The sequence below is a fragment of the Oncorhynchus gorbuscha genome, linkage group LG15 (assembly GCF_021184085.1).
Source record: "Oncorhynchus gorbuscha isolate QuinsamMale2020 ecotype Even-year linkage group LG15, OgorEven_v1.0, whole genome shotgun sequence".
NCBI lineage: Eukaryota > Metazoa > Chordata > Actinopteri > Salmoniformes > Salmonidae > Oncorhynchus > Oncorhynchus gorbuscha.
In genome coordinates this window covers 4,756,014-4,763,730 of record NC_060187.1, presented here as the reverse complement: position 1 = coordinate 4,763,730, position 7,717 = coordinate 4,756,014, and positions in this window count along the sequence as shown.

Genomic DNA, 7,717 nt, shown 5'->3' with positions numbered 1-7,717 from the left:
ATATTTTCTTAACTCTATTCTTGAATTGTTGCATTGTTGGTTAAAGGGCTTGTAAGTAAGTATTTCACGGTAAGGTCTACACCTGTTGTATTTGGAGCAAGTGAAAAATCAAATTTGATCTGATAGATTTACACAGTAGTCTATTCACTCCGCACCGCTCCGAGATCCAAGATCATCTTTTCAAATAACGCTCGTCATCAAATGTACTTATAAAGCCCTTCTTACATCAGCTGATGTCACAATGCAGGTGTAGAATGCAGGTGTAGAAGCAATGCAGGTGTAGAAGGTGTAGAATGCAGGTGTAGAAGCAATGCAGGTGTAGGTGGTGTAGAATGCAGGTGTAGAAGCAATGAAGGTGTAGAAGCAATGCAGGTGTAGGTGGTGTAGAATGCAGGTGTAGAAGGTGTAGAATGCAGGTGTAGAAGGTGTAGAATGCAGGTATAGAAGGTGTAGAATGCAGGTGTAGAAGGTGTAGAATGCAGGTATAGAGTGTAGGTGGTGTAGAAGGTGTAGAATGCAGGTGTAGGTGGTGTAGAATGCAGGTGTAGAAGGTGTAGAATGCAGGTGTAGAAGATGTAGAATGCAGGTGTAGGTGGTGTAGAATGCAGGTGTAGGTGGTGTAGAATGCAGGGTTAGAAGGTGTAGAATGCAGTTGTAGGTGGTGTAGAATGCAGGGTTAGAAGGTGCAGAATGCAGTTGTAGGTGGTGTAGAATGCAGGGTTAGAAGGTGTAGAATGCAGGTGTAGAAGGTGTAGAATGCAGTTGTAGGTGGTGTAGAATGCAGGGTTAGAAGGTGTAGAATGCAGTTGTAGGTGGTGTAGAATGCAGGGTTAGAAGGTGTAGAATGCAGTTGTAGGTGGTGTAGAATGCAGGGTTAGAAGGTGTAGAATGCAGTTGTAGGTGGTGTAGAATGCAGGGTTAGAAGGTGTAGAATGCAGGTGTAGGTGGTGTAGAATGCAGTTGTAGGTGGTGTAGAATGCAGGGTTAGAAGGTTTAGAATGCAGTTGTAGGTGGTGTAGAATGCAGGGTTAGAAGGTGTAGAATGCAGGTGTAGAAGGTGTAGAATGCAGGTGTAGAAGCAGTGAAGGTGTAGAATGCAGGTGTAGAAGGTGTAGAATGCAGGTGTAGAAGGTGTAGAATGCAGGTGTAGAAGGTGTAGAATGCAGGTGTAGGAGGTGTAGAATGCAGGTATAGAGTGTAGGTGGTGTAGAAGGTGTAGAATGCAGGTGTAGAAATGCAGTGAAGGTGTAGAATGCAGGTGTAGAGGTGTAGAATGCAGTTGTAGAAGCAGGGTGTAGAATGCAGGTTAGAAGGTGTAGAATGCAGTGAAGGTGTAGAATGCAGGTATAGAGTGTAGGTGGTGTAGAAGGTGTAGAATGCAGGTGTAGAAGGTGTAGAATGCAGGTGTAGGTGGTGTAGAATGCAGGTGTAGAAGGTGTAGAATGCAGGTGTAGGTGGTGTAGAATGCAGGTGTAGGTGGTGTAGAATGCAGGTGTAGAAGGTGTAGAATGCAGGTGTAGAAGCAGTGAAGGTGTAGAATGCAGGTGTAGAAGGTGTAGAATGCAGGTGTAGAAGGTGTAGAATGCAGGTGTAGGAGGTGTAGAATGCAGGTATAGAGTGTAGGTGGTGTAGAAGGTGTAGAATGCAGGTGTAGAATGTGTAGAAGCAGTGAAGGTGTAGAATGCAGGTGTAGGAGGTGTAGAATGCAGGTGTAGAAGCAGTGAAGGTGTAGAATGCAGGTGTAGAAGGTGTAGAATGCAGTGAAGGTGTAGAATGCAGGTATAGAGTGTAGGTGGTGTAGAAGGTGTAGAATGCAGGTGTAGAAGGTGTAGAATGCAGGTGTAGGTGGTGTAGAATGCAGGTGTAGAAGGTGTAGAATGCAGGTGTAGGTGGTGTAGAATGCAGGTGTAGGTGGTGTAGAATGCAGGTGTAGGTGGTGTAGAATGCAGGTGTAGGTGGTGTAGAATGCAGGTGTAGGTGGTGTAGAATGCAGGTGTAGGTGGTGTAGAATGCAGGTGTAGGTGGTGTAGAATGCAGGTGTAGAAGGTGTAGAATGCAGGGTTAGAAGGTGTAGAATGCAGGTGTAGAAGGTGTAGAATGCAGGTGTAGGTGGTGTAGAATGCAGGTGTAGGTGGTGTAGAATGCAGGTGTAGAAGGTGTAGAATGCAGGGTTAGAAGGTGTAGAATGCAGGTGTAGAAGCAGTGAAGGTGTAGAAGGTGTAGAATGCTGGTGTATCCCCTTCATCTTGTCGACGGGGAATTCTCCCGTTACACCATGCTCCCTCTGTCCCCTCCACAAGTGTCCCAAATGGCACCCTATTCCCTATATAGTGCGCTACTTTTGACTAGGGATCCTAGCCTAGATCTTGACCATGGCTCTCAGTTCCATTACATTGCATATAAGAATCAATGGACAAAGGCGTTATCTCATACACACCTTTTTATAGGGTTTTAATTGAGGTTAGCGTTTCCACATGGCCATATTTCCATGTTACAGTGAGTGTTTAAACCACCTGTGGTAATTAGTTATCTACGCTGCTCTGAACACCTGTGGTAATTGGCTATCTAGCGTGCTCTGAACACCTGTGGTAATTAGTTATCTAGCGTGCTCTGAACACCTGTGGTAATTAGTTATCTATGCTGCTCTGAACACCTGTGGTAATTGGCTATCTAGCGTGCTCTGAACACCTGTGGTAATGAATTATCTAGCGTGCTCTGAACACTGTGGTAATTAGTTATCTAGCGTGCTCTGAACACCTGTGGTAATTAGTTATCTATGCTGCTCTGAACACCTGTGGCAATTAGCTATCTAGCATGCTCTGAACACCTGTGGTAATTAATTATCTAGTGTGCTCTGAACACCTGTGGTAATTAGTTATCTAGCGTGCTCTGAACACCTGTGGTAATTAACTATCTAGCGTGCTCTGAACACCTGTGGTAATGGAAGAAGGCCACTAGAAACGTGTTGACGCTGAAAAATACTGTCACCTGAGAATCGTATCGCAATTGAGAATCGATTCACGTTTAGATCGAGTATTTGACTGTTTTGGCTACCTCTGTATATACTGTAAATCTACCTCTGTATATACTGTAAATCTACCTCTGTATATACTGTAAATATACCTCTGTATATACTGTAAATATACCTCTGTATATACTGTAAATATACCTCTGTATATACTGTAAATCTACCTCTGTATATACTGTAAATCTACCTCTGTATATACTGTAAATCTACCTCTGTATATACTGTAAATATACCTCTGTATATACTGTAAATATACCTCTGTTTATACTGTAAATATACCCCTGTATATACTGTAAATACAATCTACCTCTGTATATACTGTAAATATACCTCTGTATATACTGTAAATCTACCTCTGTATATACTGTAAATCTACCTCTGTATATACTGTAAATATACGTCTGTATATACTGTAAATATACCTCTGTATATACTGTAAATATACCTCTGTATATACTGTAAATATACCTGTGTATATACTGTAAATATATTTCTGTATATACTGTAAATATACCTCTGTATATACTGTACATCTACCTATGTATATACTGTAAATATACCTCTGTATATACTGTAAATATACCTCTGTATATACTGTAAATCTACCTCTGTATATACTGTAAATCTACCTCTGTATATACTGTAAATCTACCTCTGTATATACTGTAAATATACCTCTGTATATACTGTAAATCTACCTCTGTATATACTGTAAATCTACCTCTGTATATACTGTAAATATACCTCTGTATATACTGTAAATATACCCCTGTATATACTGTAAATATACCTCTGTATATACTGTAAATATACCTCAGTATATACTGTAAATATACCTCTGTATATACTGTAAATATACCTCTGTATATACTGTAAATATACCTCTGTATTTACTGTAAATATACATCTGTATATACTGTAAATCTTCCTCTGTATATACTGTAAATACAGTCTACCTCTGTATATACTGTAAATCTACCTCTGTATATACTGTAAATACAGTCTACCTCTGTATATACTGTAAATACAGTCTACCTCTGTATATACTGTAAATACAGTCTACCTCTGTATATACTGTAAATCTACCTCTGTATATACTGTCAATACAATCTACCTCTGTATATACTGTAAATATACCTCTGTATATACTGTAAATATACCCCTGTATATACTGTAAATATACCTCTGTATATACTGTAAATATACCCCTGTATATACTGTAAATACAGTCTACCTCTGTGTATACTGTGTATACTGTAAATACAATCTACCTCTGTATATATATACTGTAAATCTACCTCTGTATATACTGTAAATATACCTCTGTATATACTGTAAATATACCCCTGTATATACTGTAAATACAGTCTACCTCTGTGTATACTGTAAATACAGTCTACCTCTGTATATACTGTAAATATACCCCTGTATATACTGTAAATACAATCTACCTCTGTATATACTGTAAATACAGTCTACCTCTGTATATACTGTAAATACAGTCTACCTCTGTATATACTGTAAATCTACCTCTGTATATACTGTAAATCTACCTCTGTATATACTGTAAATCTACCTCTGTATATACTGTAAATATACCTCTGTATATACTGTAAATATACCCCTGTATATACTGTAAATACAGTCTACCTCTGTGTATACTGTAAATACAATCTACCTCTATATACTGTAAATATACCTCTGTATATACTGTAAATATACCCCTGTATATACTGTAAATACAGTCTACCTCTGTGTATACTGTATATAGTGTAAATACAATCTACCTCTATATACTGTAAATATACCCTGTATATACTGTAAATACAATCTACCTCTATATACTGTAAATATACCTCTGTATATACTGTAAATACAATCTACCTCTATATACTGTAAATATACCTCTGTATATAGTGTAAATACAATCTACCTCTGTTACATAGAAGGTCCTTTGGACGTTATGGAGTAACATCAGGCTCCTTTAAAGAGCACATCTTGGACAAGAGTAAGCCTAACCCCATAGGGCCCTGGTCAAAAGCAGTGCACTACATATGGAATAAGGGTGCCATTTGGGGCTCGAACCCCTGTCTTCAGTGAAGCATGGGAGCGTGTGGCAGCATGTGTTCAGCTCAGCACAAAGGGAAGTGCTAGGCTGTGAAAGGTGGACCTTTGTTCCTTCTACATGTCTTTCATGATCTTTTTAAGTCTCTGGGCCGTTATGACCCTCTGTCCCTCCCTCCCTGGGCCACTATGGCCATCTGTCCCTCCCTCCCTCCCTGGGCCACGATGACATTCTCCCCTCTTTACCTCCTTCCCTCCTATGACCCTCCCTCCCTCCCTCCCTCCCTCCCTCCCTCCCTCCCTCCCTCCCTCCCTCCCTCCCTCCCCCCCCTCCCTCCCTCCCTGGGCCACGATGACCCTCCCTCCCTCCCTCCCTCCCTGGGCCACTGACACTCTGGCCACTATGACCCTCCCTCCCTCCCTGGGCCACTATGACCCTCCCTCCCTGGGCCACTATGACCCTCTGTCCCCCCTCCCTCCCTCCCTCCCTGGGCCACCCTCCCTGACCCTCCCCCTCCCTCCCTCCCACTATGACCCTCCCTGTCCCCCCCTCCCTCCCTCCTTCCCTCCCTCCCTCCCCCTCCCTGGGCCACTATGACCCTCCCTCCCTCCCTCCCTCCCTCCCTGGGCCCCTCCCTCCCTCCCTCCCTCCCTCCCTGGGCCACTATGACCCTCTGTCCCTCCCTCCCTCACTGGGCCACTATGACACCCCCTCCCTCCCTCCCCTCCCTCCCTGGGCCGCTATGACACCCTCCCTCCCTCCCTGGGCCACTATGACCCTCTGTCCCTCCCTCCCTCCCTGGGCCACGATGACCCTCCCCCTCCCTCCCTCCCTCCCTCCCTCCCTCCCCACTATGACCCTCTGTCCCTCCCTCCCTCCCTCCCCCTCCCTCCCCCTCCCTCCCTCCCTCCCTCCCTCCCTCCCTCCCTCCCTCCCTCCCTCCCTGGGCCACTATGACCCCTCTGTCCCTCCCTCCCTCCCTGGGCCACGATGACCCTCCCTCCCTCCCTTCCTGGACCACTATGACCCTCTGTCCCTCCCTCCTTCCTGTCCCTCCCTCCCTCTTCCTGGACCACTATGACCCTCTCCCTCCCTCCCTCCCTTCCTGGACCACTATGACCCTCTGTCCCTCCCTCCCTCACTGGGCCGCTATGACCCTCCCTCCCTCCCTCCCCCTGGGACCACTATGACCCTCCCTCCCTCCCTCACTGGGCCGCTATGACCCTCCCTGTCCCTCCCTCCATCCCTGGGCCACTATGACCCTCCCTCTGTCCCTCCCTCCCTTTCCTGGACCACTATGACCCTCCCTCCCTCCCTCCCTCCCTCCCTCCTGGGCCACTATGACCCTCCCTCCCTCCCTCCCTGGGCCACTATGACCCTCCCTCCCTCCCTCCCTGGGCCACTATGACCCTCCCTCCCTCCCTTCCTGGACCACTATGACCCTCCCTCCCTCCCTCCCTGGGCCACTATGACCCTCCCTCCCTCCCTCCCTTCCTGGACCACTATGACCCTCTGTCCCTCCCTCCCCCTCCTCACTGGGCCGCTATGACCCTCTGTCCCTCCCTCCCCCCTGGGCCACTATGACCCTCTGTCCCTCCCTCCCCCTGGGCCACTATGACCCTCCCTCCCTCCCTCCCTTCCTGGGCCACTATCCCTTCCTGGACCACTATGACCCTCCCTCCCTCCCTCCCTGGGCCACTATGACCCTCTGTCCCTCCCTCCCTGGGCCACTCCCTCCCTGACCCTCTGTCCCTCCCTCCCTCACTGGGCCACTATGACCCTCTGTCCCTCCCTCCCTGGGCCACTATGACCCTCTGTCCCTCCCTCCCTTCCTGGACCACTATGACCCTCCCTCCCTCCCTCCCTCCCTTCCTGGACCACTATGACCCTCTGTCCCTCCCTCCCTCCCTGGGCCACTATGACCCTCCCTCCCTCCCTTCCTGGACCACTATGACCCTCTGTCCCTCCCTCCCTTCCTGGACCACTATGACCCTCCCTCCCTCCCTCACTGGGCCGCTATGACACCCTCCCTCCCTCCCTTCCTGGACCACTATGACCCTCTGTCCCTCCCTCCCTCACTGGGCCACTATGACACCATCCCTCCCTCACTGGGCCACTATGACCCTCTGTCCCTCCCTCCCTGGGCCACTATGACCCTCCCTCCCTCCCTCCCTCCCTCCCTCCCTCCCTCCCTCCCTGGGCCACTATGACCCCCTCCGTCCCTCCCTCCCTCCCTTCCTGGACCACTATGACCCCTCCCTCCCTCCCTCCCTCCCTCCCTTCCTGGACCACTCCCTCCCCACCCTCCCTCCCTCCCTCCCTCCCTCACTGGGCCACTCCCTCCCTCCCCCTCCCTCCCTCCCTCCCTCCCTCCCTGGGCCACTATGACCCTCCCTCCCTCCCTCCCTGGACCACTATGACCCTCCCTCCCTCCCTCCCTCCCTGGGCCACTATGACCCTCTGTCCCTCCCTTCCCTCACTGGGCCACTATGACCCTCTGTCCCTCCCTCCCTCCCTGGGGGCCACTATGACCCTCTGTCCCTCCCTCCCTCACTGGGCCACTATGACCCTCTGTCCCTCCCTCCCTCCCTGGGCCACTATGACCCTCTGTCCCTCCCTCCCTC